This window comes from Sciurus vulgaris, assembly GCF_902686455.1.
Source record: "Sciurus vulgaris genome assembly, chromosome: 4".
Classification (NCBI taxonomy): Eukaryota; Metazoa; Chordata; class Mammalia; order Rodentia; family Sciuridae; genus Sciurus; species Sciurus vulgaris.
The window spans coordinates 56,311,953-56,324,178 of NC_136464.1; the positions used below are offsets into that span (position 1 = coordinate 56,311,953).

General features: G+C 57.3%; 1 long non-coding RNA gene across 1 annotated transcript; it reads right to left on the reverse strand.

Annotated features, from left to right (window-relative positions):
- Window positions 1-474: 474 nt before the first annotated feature.
- Window positions 475-8,654, reverse strand: LOC306659213. Its single transcript, XR_013763242.1, has 3 exons — window positions 8,538-8,654; window positions 4,004-4,137; window positions 475-830 (listed from the first exon to the last, which is right to left on the reverse strand). It is a non-coding gene; the product is annotated as an uncharacterized lncRNA (long non-coding RNA).
- Between the last annotated feature and the right edge of the window lie 3,572 nt (window positions 8,655-12,226).

The window sequence follows — 12,226 nt, forward strand, 5'->3', positions numbered from 1 at the left end:
AGGGAGGTGACTGGACCCCACCTCCCTGCCTCCTGGCCGAGCACACGTCTCCTTTCCCCTGGGGCCCGGAAAGGCAGGACCATGAAGTGTGCTGTTTGACTGGCGGCTGCAGCAGGTGCCACCATCTTCCCGCTTCCGCCCCTCCCTGGGGCATCTATGCCCCACCTGCCTGTGCCCTCACTGTGCCAGGGGCCGGATGCATGCCACCTCTCTCCCCCTCGCCAAAGTCCTGTGCAGGGGGACACTCATGAGCCTGCGTGTACATGGGAGGGAAACTGGGGCTCAAAGCAGAGTCTTGTTTCCAAAAATGAAGTCAGCAGGGGGTGACGCAGACCAACAGTCATAAATGCCACCGATCAGGCCGGGGAGTGTGCGGTGGTCACAGGCCGTCGGCCCAGACTGCACACGGCAAGCCAGGGACTCCCAGACTCTGATCCTCTGGCCTCCAGTCCCCGTGGCCCTCAGCTCTCCTGCTGCCGCCTCCAGCCGAGGACGTGCGGGCCCTGACCTCATGCTGCGGAGACTCCCGGGGCACCCTCCTCTGTGACGGCCTTCTCCGTGACAGTGGGGCAGTACAAAGAGGCTGAATGGAACGGGATCCAGAGGGACCCCGAGTCGGACCCAGACGTGGGCTTCGTGATCTGATCATCTGGGCTGCCGCCGCGCCTGCTCAATCAATATCATACAAGAGGCCCAACCAAGACTCCAGAGCCTAACGGGCCGACTCCAAGGGTCGGAGCAGGTGGGCTGCTGCCCGAGGGCCTGGGGGATTGAGGGCCCGGGGGAGGCAGGAACAGAAGGACTGAGGCTCTGCCTTTTCAGGCAGGATCCTGTGGGAGAGGAGAGAGAGGCAGGTGGCTCAGGGCCAGGACAAGCCCGAGATCGGATTCCAGATGCCCCAAGGACCAGCAGCTCTGCTCCAGCCTGGTCCAGACCAGCCACCCAAGAGCCCATCTCCTGCACCATCATCTCCTTGGGTTCTTAACTCAGTCAACACCTGTGCCTTTATCAAGTGCCAGCGAGGGGCCCACATCTGAGCTGCAGGGATGCAGGAGAGGGTAGCCCACAACAGAGCCAAGGTCAAGGTCTGGGCCCAGCTGAGCAGAGTTTCCAGCTCCCTGGCTTCCCAGCAGGGGCCAGGCACACATTGGCTCACACTAAAGATTCTGAAGAATGCGTGGTTGGCTGGGTGCAATGGCACACGCCTGCGATCCTAGTGCTCCAGAGGCTGAGGCAGGAGGATCGCAAATTCACAGCCAGCCTCAGCAACCTAGTGAGGCCCTAAGCAACTTAGCAAGACCCTGTCTCAAAATAAAATATGAAAAGGGCTGGACTGGGGCTCAGTGGCTCAGCACCTCTGGGTCCACTCCCAGCATCAAAAATAAAAACAAGCCAATGAGCAACGTGCCCTGTGACTCAGCTCTGCCACCCTTAAGCGGAATAGGGTGCTATAAGGTTCAGAAGCTGTGTACAGTGCATCCAGCACCGAGCTCAGGGTTGCACGGAACGCTCAATAAACAGGAGCTGTTGTTATCAGCCAAGGCCTTTGCCCTTCAGGGACCACAAGCTAATTGCTTCTCCATGGCCGGCCCTCACCCCTCAACTTGGGCCTGAGCCACAGGTCAACCCACAGACCCCAAAACTCAATCACTGTCTAATAAAATCCAGGGCTTTCTGAGCACACCCAGAGTGTGGGAGCAGAGGATTCAGAAAACCAGAAAGGCAGCAAGTACTACTGAGTTTTGTTTCAGAAAATGAAGTCATTCAGGGTGACACAGACCAACAGTCATACTCGCCACCAAGCAGGCCAGGACGTGGTGCAGAGGTCATAGGCCGTCAGCCCAGACTGCAAGTGGACTAGGTCCCCACCTGCTCTATTGCAGTCCCCCCACACACTCCCAGGAAGATCTGGGAAGACCGTCCCATGGGCTCATGCCCTGCCCCCACAAGTGGCCTTGTGAGAAGGAGCTGGGGTGACCATTGGATCCCTTCCCACCAGCCTGACGGGTCCTCTTCAGCCCTGTGCATCTCAAGGATCCCCCATGTGTTTGGGCAGAAGTGAGTAGGAAGAGTCCTCCCTCCCCAGGACAGGCCATGTCCAAAGTCCCCTTGGTGTGCCCGGCCACCCCTCCCTCAGCTCATGTAGTCCTTCAGCAAACGTCCCTTGAAGGTTTCCTCTGTGCCGGGCAGAGCAGCCCAAAAGCCACAACCCCACTGCCTGAAGGAAGCATGACCCGACCAAGTCACAATGCAAATCAGTTCTGAGGGAGGAGGGCATCAAGCTAGGAGGGCAGAGCCGGGCCCTGCCTCCCTAGGGCAGGGGGACAGAAGCTGCAACTGCTGGGTGACTTGGGAGATGTGGGGCAGAGGAAGGTAGGGAACGGCATGTGCAAAGGCCCAGGGGTGGAAGAGGACGAGAAGAAAGATGGTGCTGTAATGCAGAGGGCACACGCTGGGGACAGGGGACTGAATCTCGTCCCAGGCCCTGGACTCCCTGGGTCCCCTCACCCCATCGCGACCTAGAACCACACACAGGGTCCTCTCCACATACACACTTCCCTCTGTGTCAACACTCACACAGGTGCCCAGGTTGTCCCCGGCCTGCATGCGCAGTGGGCTCTGAGTCCTGGGTCAGACTCACCAGGGAACCTTCCTGAGAGAAGTCCCGTTACACCCCCACCAGCCCCTCATGCACAGCAGCCAGCCAGAGGAAAGCGGCTGCCCACCCGCAACCCACCTGAAGCAACAATATGGCGACCACACCAAAGCCCTGGACGCTGGCTGTGTGACCAGCCACTTAATGAGCTTGGCAGTGGGCCAGGACTCCCAGAGGGTGAGGGGTCCATCAGTGACGCAGGCCCAGCACCTCACATTTACCTCCGAAAGAGTCACGGCAGCACTTGAAGCCCGGGCTTGAGGATCCACGGGCCCCTTTCTGGAACCAGAGCAGGGCAGGTCACACTGCAGGTCCAAGCTCCCTGCAGCCCGACCCGAGTCCCCCTCACCGCCTCCTCCAGGGAGCCCACCCTTCCTCTCCAACCCCGTAGTTGCCCTTGCCCCCGTGACAGGTTGAACTGGGACTTCATTCGTCCTCGAGGGCCCGGTGACCTGGACAGAGGCCACCCCGACTCTTAGCAAGCTGGCTCAGGAGAGATTCAGGATGAGTTCAGAGCCCACTACCTCCAATAAGCAATCCTGAGCTCGGGAGGCTGAAGCAGGAGGATCATGAGTTCAGAACCAGCCTCAGCAACTTAGTGAGGCCCTGAGCAACTCAGTGAGATCTTGTCTCTAAACAAAATATTGAAAAGGGCTGGGGATGTGGCTCAGTGGTTAAGAGCCCCTGGCTTCAATCCCCAGACCAGAAAAAAAATTAAAAAAAAATACAAGTAACCCCAGCTTCCATTGCAAAGAAAGCCCCGCTCCTCAGAGTGCAGAGACAGGGAAGGTGGGGCTCGCTCACCTGTCTGCATCCCCGTGTCCCCGTTTGTTTCATCCGCCCAGCACCCAGGATGGGAGGGGCCGGAGGACGTGTGCTAAGTGGAAGGAGGAGAATCACGACGCCCGAGCCCTTGCTCGCCCATCCCCGCCAGCCGAGCGGCCAGGCACCCTAGCAGAGCCCAGACCCAGCCAGGGAGCCCCAACGCTGCATCCTCCCTACTCACCCCACGGTGGCCGAGGGCCCCAGGGGCCGCAGGCTGGGCAGTGCTGGCCTGGTCCTCTGGCTGGATCCACTCTGCCCATGTGCAGAGAAAACAAAGCAGCCACATGGGCACGTGTGACTTATGGCTTTAATCTCCCTGATAGAAGGCCTTTAAAGATTATTTCAGGGATGAAAAAAATAATCCTGGGTAATGAATCAAGGCCTTAAGAAGCTGATAAGCAGCCGGGAACTGGCGGGGCCGAGCTCCTGATTTAATTAAAGTCTTACAGATACTCCCTGAAACAAAATCCATTGTGGCCATCAAGGTGATAAAAAGACTGCAGTCCTTTTAAACTAACTCACCTGCCTCGTGAATCTTCTTCCTAGTGGAGAGGGCGGATGAGGCCACCGTCTTCAGCATCCAGGACTCCGTCACTGCAGACCACAGACCCTGAGGGACAGAAGGTAGCACCCAAGAGCCAGAGACAGATCAGGGCCTAGAGGATGGAGGGGGACGAGTTCAGACAGGGAGCAGCGGGCTATGTGTCCTCGGGTTGTTGCTGCCCCTCTCTGGGGTTCAGTTTCCTCTGAACCCTGGCATCTAGCAAGGGGTAAAACCAGCGAGGTTCCAGAGGCAACCTACAGCTGGCCTGGGTCCTAAGTCCCGAGCGCCCCTGGAGGTGAGGAGAGGGCGGCATCTCCACGTGACCGGGGCTCCCTGCTTGCACCACAGTGTTCTGGGCGCCTCAGAAGCTGCCCACGCACAGGCCTCCCTGTCCCTGTGCCTGCCTCTTCTCCTCATCCTCCTCCACCTGCTCACACACACCAACCCCAGGGAAGGCCCACTGCCAATGCCCTCAGAGACCTGGAGTGGCCCTCTGGACACTCCCAGTCCAGTGGGGTGGTAAGTGCCGTGTACGGTGTCCAGCCAGAGTGGGCACCGAGACGAGCGAAGGGCAGGCTCCCAGAGCAGGCCAGAGCCTTGGACTCCATCTGGCCTGACCACCAGGCTCTACAAAGGATCCAGAGAGAAGCCAGCCGGTCAGGCCTTGGAGGACGGAAATCGAGGCCCGGAGAATGTGAGGACAGGAGTCAGTGACCTCTGTATCCTCAGAGGCCAGCCACCCTTAGGGAGGATAGACAGATGGGGGGACAAGCATCCCGGGAGGTGGCCATGGTGGAAACCTGTCAGCCTGGGCCCTGGCGGCTAGGCCTGCGTCCTGGGCTGGGCACGGGAGTACAGAAACTAGCCTAGCTCCTCAGGAGGGCCAGCACCACGGAGCAGGGTGGCTGGGCACATTTGAATTTCAGCTTAACGAGAGTAATTTTAGTGTAAGCATGTCCCAAATGCACCATGTTTTCGTTACATCTGGCAGCCTTGTGCAGGGATCTCCTGCACCCCAGGCCTGGCCCAGAGCTGCCCCAGCAAGAAGCCCCGGGCAGCAGTTGGATGGCAAGTTTCTAACGCGTGACCTCCTCTCGGGGCCCCACTGCCCTGGAACCTCTGAGCTGGTGGGACAGTAAAGAGAGAAGATGCGACACTGCCAAAGGTGTAGCCTGGAACCAGGGCGGCCCTGAGCCTGGTCCCCACACAGGCGAGTCCTCTGGACCCTTCCCAGGTCTGCCAGTGGGGGATCCAGGTGCCGGCTGCCACCTAGCGGCCAGAATCGGAATGGCATGCTGTGGCGCCCAGCTTGGCACCCCCAGCAAAAAGCTCCTGTGGGGCAAGCTTAGGTTTTTCACCCCAATAGACAGAAAAGGAAACTGAAGTCCATGGTCACCCCAAAATTTGTCAAGACGCCTTCTTGGGTTCAGCCTCGTCCCCCCTCCAGTCCTCCCTCTCTCCTATTCAGTCACTAATCTACCAGCCATCAGTGGCTCCCTGCTGCCCACAGGATGCAATGGCCCTTCTCCACCATCAAGCACAGCGCCCCCTGAGACAGCCCCAACTCCGTTTCAGGCCTCTGCCTCTCTGCACCCGCTGTGCCCTCGCCTCTGAGTCTCCCCAGCCCACCTCTCCCTCCGGCGGGCACTGCCTCTGTGCCTCCTCCCTTGCTCTGCCCTGTGACTGCCCCCTGTGTCCTCCAGCCCGACCTCCTCCGTCTCAAGGCCCGGGGTGCGGGGGCAGACTTCCCGTGTCTTTTCTAAGTTCATCCAACTTCGCAGCTTTAAATTCCATCTGTCTCGCAACGGCCCCAAAGGCTGTCCCTCTGGGCCAAGTCTCCCCTGAACTCCAGATGCACGTTTGTCCACCATGGAGAAGCAGTCTGAGAAGGAGGCTCGGGGGTCCAGTTCTGACCAGCTGGAGCTGCTCGAGCCTCCTCCTAAGACTGCTTCTCCATCCTCTGGGCTTCTCCATCTTCCCAGTTGTTCGAGCCCCAAATCTCTATCCTGTGTACCCCGCATCCGACCTACCAGCAAAGCCCAATGCTGCTGCCTTTGACACCAGCCCAGAGTCTGACCACTCCTAGCTGCCAACCCCTGCCAAGGGGCCACCCATTCTCATTCAACACTCGGGCAGCTGGCCAGGACAAGCCCAGGTTCCCGTGCCCACTCGCTCACCTGGACCGACGCCAGGCCTCTGGCTGACCTCCCGTGCCACCCGGCCCCGTCCGGCTCCTCACGAGCTCGTCTTTCCGTCCATCCACCTGAAGAGGGGCAAGGCCCACCCTGCCTCTGAGCTCCCACAGCGCGGGGTGCGGCCACGGGAGGACACGCCAAACCGCCCATGCCACCAGTCATTAGGTCATGGGGACGGAGGTCACGGCCACGAGGAGAAGCAGAGGGAGTCGGGGAGCCAGCAGCAGGCGGAGTGGCACAGCTTGAAGCCAGAAAAGGTTTCCCGGGAGGGAGCACTTAGTCTGACTGCGTTACCCGGATGAGGGAGCCTGGGAGCGAAGGGGAGAGGATTGGGAGGGAGGGAATTACCAGGGGCGGCCCAGAGGTAAGGTCGGGGATCAGCTGGGTCAGACCTCTTGGCCTTGCAGGCCCCTGGCGGCAGCTGGGGTCTATCCTGAGAGCTGCCAGGAGCCCGTAAGGGGTGAGTCTGTGCCAGAAGGGACAGGTGGGGTGGGGTGCTTGAGCCCACCCTCAGGTCCCTGGTCACCTCCAGGTGGCCTTGTCCACTCATCCCTGCTTTGGGCCCAACAGGGAAGCGAGTGTTGAACGGACTCAGGATGAAGAGAACCGGTGAGTCAGGCTGGTGAGTTCATGCACAAATTCTAAGCCCAGCGGCCCACGAAGGCTCGGAGTGTCTTCCTCTCCAGGGCCCCAGGTACTGACAACCCACCAGGCAAAGCCGTGCAGATGGCACCTGGGCTTTGGCCTCCATGGCAGAGGCTGGCCTTCCCAGAGGCAAGGGATGTAGTAAAGGAGCCCAGCTCTCCTCCTGGCCAGGACAGGGCCCGCCACTCAGGCGTGCTGGTGTGTACCTCAGGGCTGCACCTGCGCTTACATAGGGCTCCCAGGGAGTGGCTTCCCAGGGGCCTGGAGGTGCCCTGAGAGCCCGCAGTCTGACCCACAGCTTCATGGGGGATCCAGGAGGTGCCCTGCAGGAGGACATGGAGGGCTCGGGAATAGCGAGTTGGAGGAGGGGCCGGCCTGCCTGGAGCAGCAGCACCCACCGTGGGGAGGGGCGGGGACCTGGTATTGAGAGACAAACGACAAACCAGGTTAGGTTTTCGGGGAGGTGGCAGGAGAGCACGGGGGCTGGATGGGGAAGATGACTGAGGAGTGTCCCCAGTCAGGGCCCAGGTAGCACTCTGAGGTCAGCACGGACTTCTCAGGAGAGGCAGGCACAGCGAGGCCAGGTGGCCCCAAGCAGGGGCACCATGGGGCACGCTTATTTGGGAGGATTCTCTGCCCAGCAGGCCCAGCAGATCCCAAAGAAACCAGGCATTCGGTGTAGGACAGTAGAGGTCAGGAGCAGTGGACACACAGCAGCTCTTGCCTCAGTGTCCCCAGGGAAGGTGACAGAGGAAGAACAAGGGACACCAGGACGGGCACCTTGAGAGGCGACAGAGTCTAGGAAGCATTTGCGTCCGAGCCAGGAGCTCCTAGGATTCTGTCCTGGGTCTTCCCCTCTCTGAGCCTCATTTGCCTCATCTGATAAGTGGGCAGATGATCCTCTATCCTTCCAAACAAATGAGTGACGGGCGGACACAGCTGTGCATGGACACCAGGCCTCTGGGGGCACCTGGTGGAGCTGGGAAGGAGCCAGGACTCCACGAGGTCCTCGATGTCCTTCCGGATGGAGAATCAGGAAGGCGGGGAGTGCTCCTTTGTTTGGCCTCCTCCCAGAACCCACAGAGGCCTGTTGTGAATCCATCAGCCCCGCCCTGCTGACGGCAGGAGCTGGTGTCTCCTCTCCCACACCAGCCCAGGTGGAGTCTGGCTCGGCCTCCAAAGCCACCAAGGTGCTGCTTCCTGAAGGAGCACCAAGTTCTTCGGTAGCTTCTGGTGCTTCCTTCCTATCCGAAGGGGAAGCAGAGGGTCTCTTTGCACCACTAAAGAATAAAGAGGGGCTTAGGACCACAACTTCGTTCCCTGTCTGTCTCCAGGACAGGAAGGGGGAGCTCCCCCAGGTCCTCAGACCAGCCAGGAGCAAGTCCCAGGGAAGCACAGACCGCCAGGGCAGGTCATCCTAGACCGTCCCGTCATCCCGGAACACGGGGGTTGGCTGGGAAGGCTGCTACTGCAGGAGAGCTCTTCTGGAGTCCCACAAGGCCAAAGACCTCCAAGCCCAGATCTCAGGCAGAGAGGCCAGTCCAGGCTCCGAGGTTCACAGGACAGCTTCAAGGCAAAGCCAGGAACAAAAAAAAAAGACACTTCCTGACCCCAGCAAGGGGGGACACGTGGGAAATGAAGTCAGTGGAGAAACCCGACCCCAAGAACTCACCCTGTGACTTTGGCCAAGTCCTCTGTGCTTCTGGGTCTCAGTCTCCCTGTCTGTTCAATGAGACCTCAGGGCCGTCACCTGGGAGGCCCCTCTCTGACCCTTAGAGCTCTGCCAGGCTTATCCTTGTCACTTCTTCTCTGCCACCACCCCAGGCCTGACCCCCATCCCGGGGCAGAGCCCCAGTGCAGAGTCACTGTCCCGCAACCCTGCACACCTGTCCTCAGAGGCTGTCGACTGAAGGTGTCTTTGAAGTCTATTCACACAGTCCTCCGACTTAGAGTGCCAAGGCCTAAGGGTGCGGAGGCAGGTGGCAGCGTCCCACGCACCAGCTCAATCCACCCGCGAGGCCCAAGAGAGCCACAGGATGGGCTGGCCACAGGCAGCCCGGGGAATCAGAAGACTCCAGGCCACGCTTCATGGGGTTTTTTTTGGTACTGGGGATTGAACCCAGGGGCGCTTAATCACTGAGCCACATCCCCAGCCCTTTTTATGTTTTATTTAGAGACAGGGTTTCAGTTGCTTAGGGCCTCGCTGAGTAGCTGAGGCTGGCTTTGAACTCGTGATCCTCCTGCCTCAGCCTCCCCAGCTGCTGGGATTACAGGCATGCACCTCTGCACCCACCGTGATTTTTTTTTTAATTAAAAATTTTTAATTAAATTGAGATTGGATCAAAGGGTCCAAAGTTACAGCTAGACGGAATAAATAAGTTCTAGGGATCTATGGCACAGCACGGTGACTATAGTTAATAATAATATATTGTATACTGTACTTGGAAATTGCTGAGAAAGTAGATCTTAAATGTTCCCACCGCAAAAAAAAGTAATTATTCAAGGTGATGGATATGTTAATTAGCTTGATGGTGGTAACATTTCACCCTGTGTACATACATCAAAACGTCACATTGACACCGTAAATAAATACAATTTTTATTTGTCAAGTATACTTCAATAAAGAAAAAAAAATGCTACTTGTGGAATATTTTGAACATTCAGAAAAGGACAGAGAAGAACATTCAGGCCACCTGGAATTTACTGATGCTAATGTTCAGCCAGGTTTCCACGGGGGGCTCGCCTCTGACCCCCTGAGCATGCTCAGTGCCCTCCCCCAGCCCTTCCTCCCCTTGCAGGACGGGGTGTGGGTGAGCTAACACCCTTCCTGCACAGGGGCAGCCAGAGGACAGAAGCTGCTTCTCTGCACCTCCGCGGTCACATTGGGAATCTGTTACCTTCATAACCACCTGTGAGATGCAGGTGGGTCTATTCCCCCGACTTCACGTAGGAAGGAAACCGAGGCACTGACAGTGAGGGGCTTACTGAGGGCACACAGCACCCTGGAGGCTGGCAAGCCCAGACCCAGGACTGTCCCAGGCACAGTGTCCACTTCTTGATCCATCCCTGGGCTCATCTCCAGCTCCCCACCCTGCTGGGGCTCCAGGAGAGGCTGTTACGAACTCTGCAGGATCAACAGGTGGGACTGAGCCTCCCAGGCAAACGGGGCTTACCTCCCGCTACCTTTAAAAATCCACCGCGAGAGTTGGTTGGGATCCAGCATCGGGCAAGTCACAGTGCAGATGTGGCAGAGAAGACCGTCCCTGCTCCTGCGGTGCACACAGAACCAAGATACCCCTCGTCCTTCGATTATGGCGTCCAGTGGGCTATGGGCACTTGATACTTAGAACAGAGAGCAACCATGGGGCAGAAGGCAGTGAGCAGAGACCGACTTTCCTGGACGTGAACTTGATTTAGGTCTTGGAAGGCGAGTCCTGATGAAGTGGAGAAGAGGGGGAGTCCCACCTGGTAGAGGGGACCCCACATTCAGAGGCCCCCAGAACCTCTCTGGGAGGGGTGAGGGGTTCTGAGAGGATGGATAGGGAGGTGGCTGGTGAAGACAGAAAAGCTCCTTTCCTGTGCACAAACCCGATAAACGGCTCAAGTTCAGAATAGTTAAAGAAAGAGAAGAAACTCTAAATCAAGAAAAAAATCAGACAATCCACTTTCTAAAACTTTGACAAGATTTGAATAGGCCCGCTACAAAGACAGCATCCAGCTACGTAATAATTTGAAAAAAATTCTCAACAGCATTGATCATTAGGGAATTGCAAATCAAAACCACAGTGAGATGCCATTATACTTCCACCAAACATGCTAAAATTAAAAAGGAATGATAACTCCAAATGTTGGCAAGAATGCGGTGCTACCAGAAGGAATATACTCTGCTGGTGGCAGCATTAATTAGTCTAATCACTTGGGAAACTGTTGGGCAATATTTATGGAAGCTAAGCACATGCCTATGTATAACTCTGCAATTCCACTCCTAAGTATTTACCCAAGAGGAATGAAAGCTGATGACTGCCAAGGAACATCTTCAAAAATGGCCATCAACATTTCGTTCCTAATAGCCAAAAACTGAAAACAACTCCAAAGCCCATCTCTTGTAGAATAGATAAATAAATTATGGTACATTCATTCAATGAAATACTATACAGCAAAGAAAAAGAACAAAAATTTCAGATGATGGCGAAGGAAAGAGGGCAGACAGGAGTGCTGGATGATTCCATATGTGTGAAACTCAAGGAAAGATGAATTTGACTCTGGGGGATTTAAGTGTGAAAAGCGGTTGCCTCTGGGGAGATTATTGGCTGGAAGAAGCATAAGGAAATTTCCTGGGCATTGAAGTTTTTCCCTATCTCCATCTCTGGGCTGTTTGCACAGTTTATACCCATGTACAAACCCATCAAGCTATACACTTAAAATACGAGCACTTTATATCAAGAAATACCCCTGATAAATCTTGTTTTAATAGTTGAAGACAGAGAGAGCAAGAGAGCAGAACAACCAGTCTGGGAGGCTTTTGCAACTTCCCAGGTGAGGAAGAGTGAGCAAACCACCAGGATCCAGGTGCTGGACGTGGGCGGGACCAGGAAAGGTGCAGCAGTGTGGGCAGGTGGGAGGCTTCTGGCAGGAGGAAAGGACGCACCTGGAGCAGGCTGAGGCGGGACTCCCCAGGGATCATCAAGAACGGGCCCCGGCCATCCTTCCAGTGCTCTGGGCACTCGGAGGTGAGCTCCCGCCCCGGGGTAGCCCACTGAGCCCCTCTGGCATCCCGGAGGGCCCTGTGCTGAGCAGCCGTCTGGGCCCACGGAGGCCTGATTCTCCCAATTTTACAGATGAGCAAACTGAGCTTTAGAGAGCCGAGTGGGGTATCAGGCCCTGCATCTGTTAACTGACCTGCCAATGACCGTGTCACCCCAGTGCTGGAGACCACTTGCCTGGGACAACCTGGCAGGACGCAGGATGGGGCCCTCTGGGTGGGTTCCAGCTGGGGGAATGAGCTTGGGAACCTCATCCTCCAGGGCTGCCGGGCATCCTGAAGCGCGACTGGGCCTGGGAAGAAGCAGTCGTGGAGGACCCGGACCTCAGCCTTCACCCCCTCGGAGCAGGTGCTGCTCTCTCCCCATGTTGCAGCTGAGGAGGCAGCGGCTCAGGGAGGGCAAGTCCCCTGCCTTGCAGGCCCTGAGCCCAGCTTCCCCTCCTCCATGGGTCCCGAGCACCGAGAGGGGCCCAGGTGACCCATTCTGAGTTCCAGAAAAGGAAAGCAGAGGAGAGAGGAAGAAGCCACGGTGCAGGAGGCTGAGGAAGACACAACAAAGAGAACAAGGCAGGCTGGGAGGCGAGAGGCAAGAGGAACAT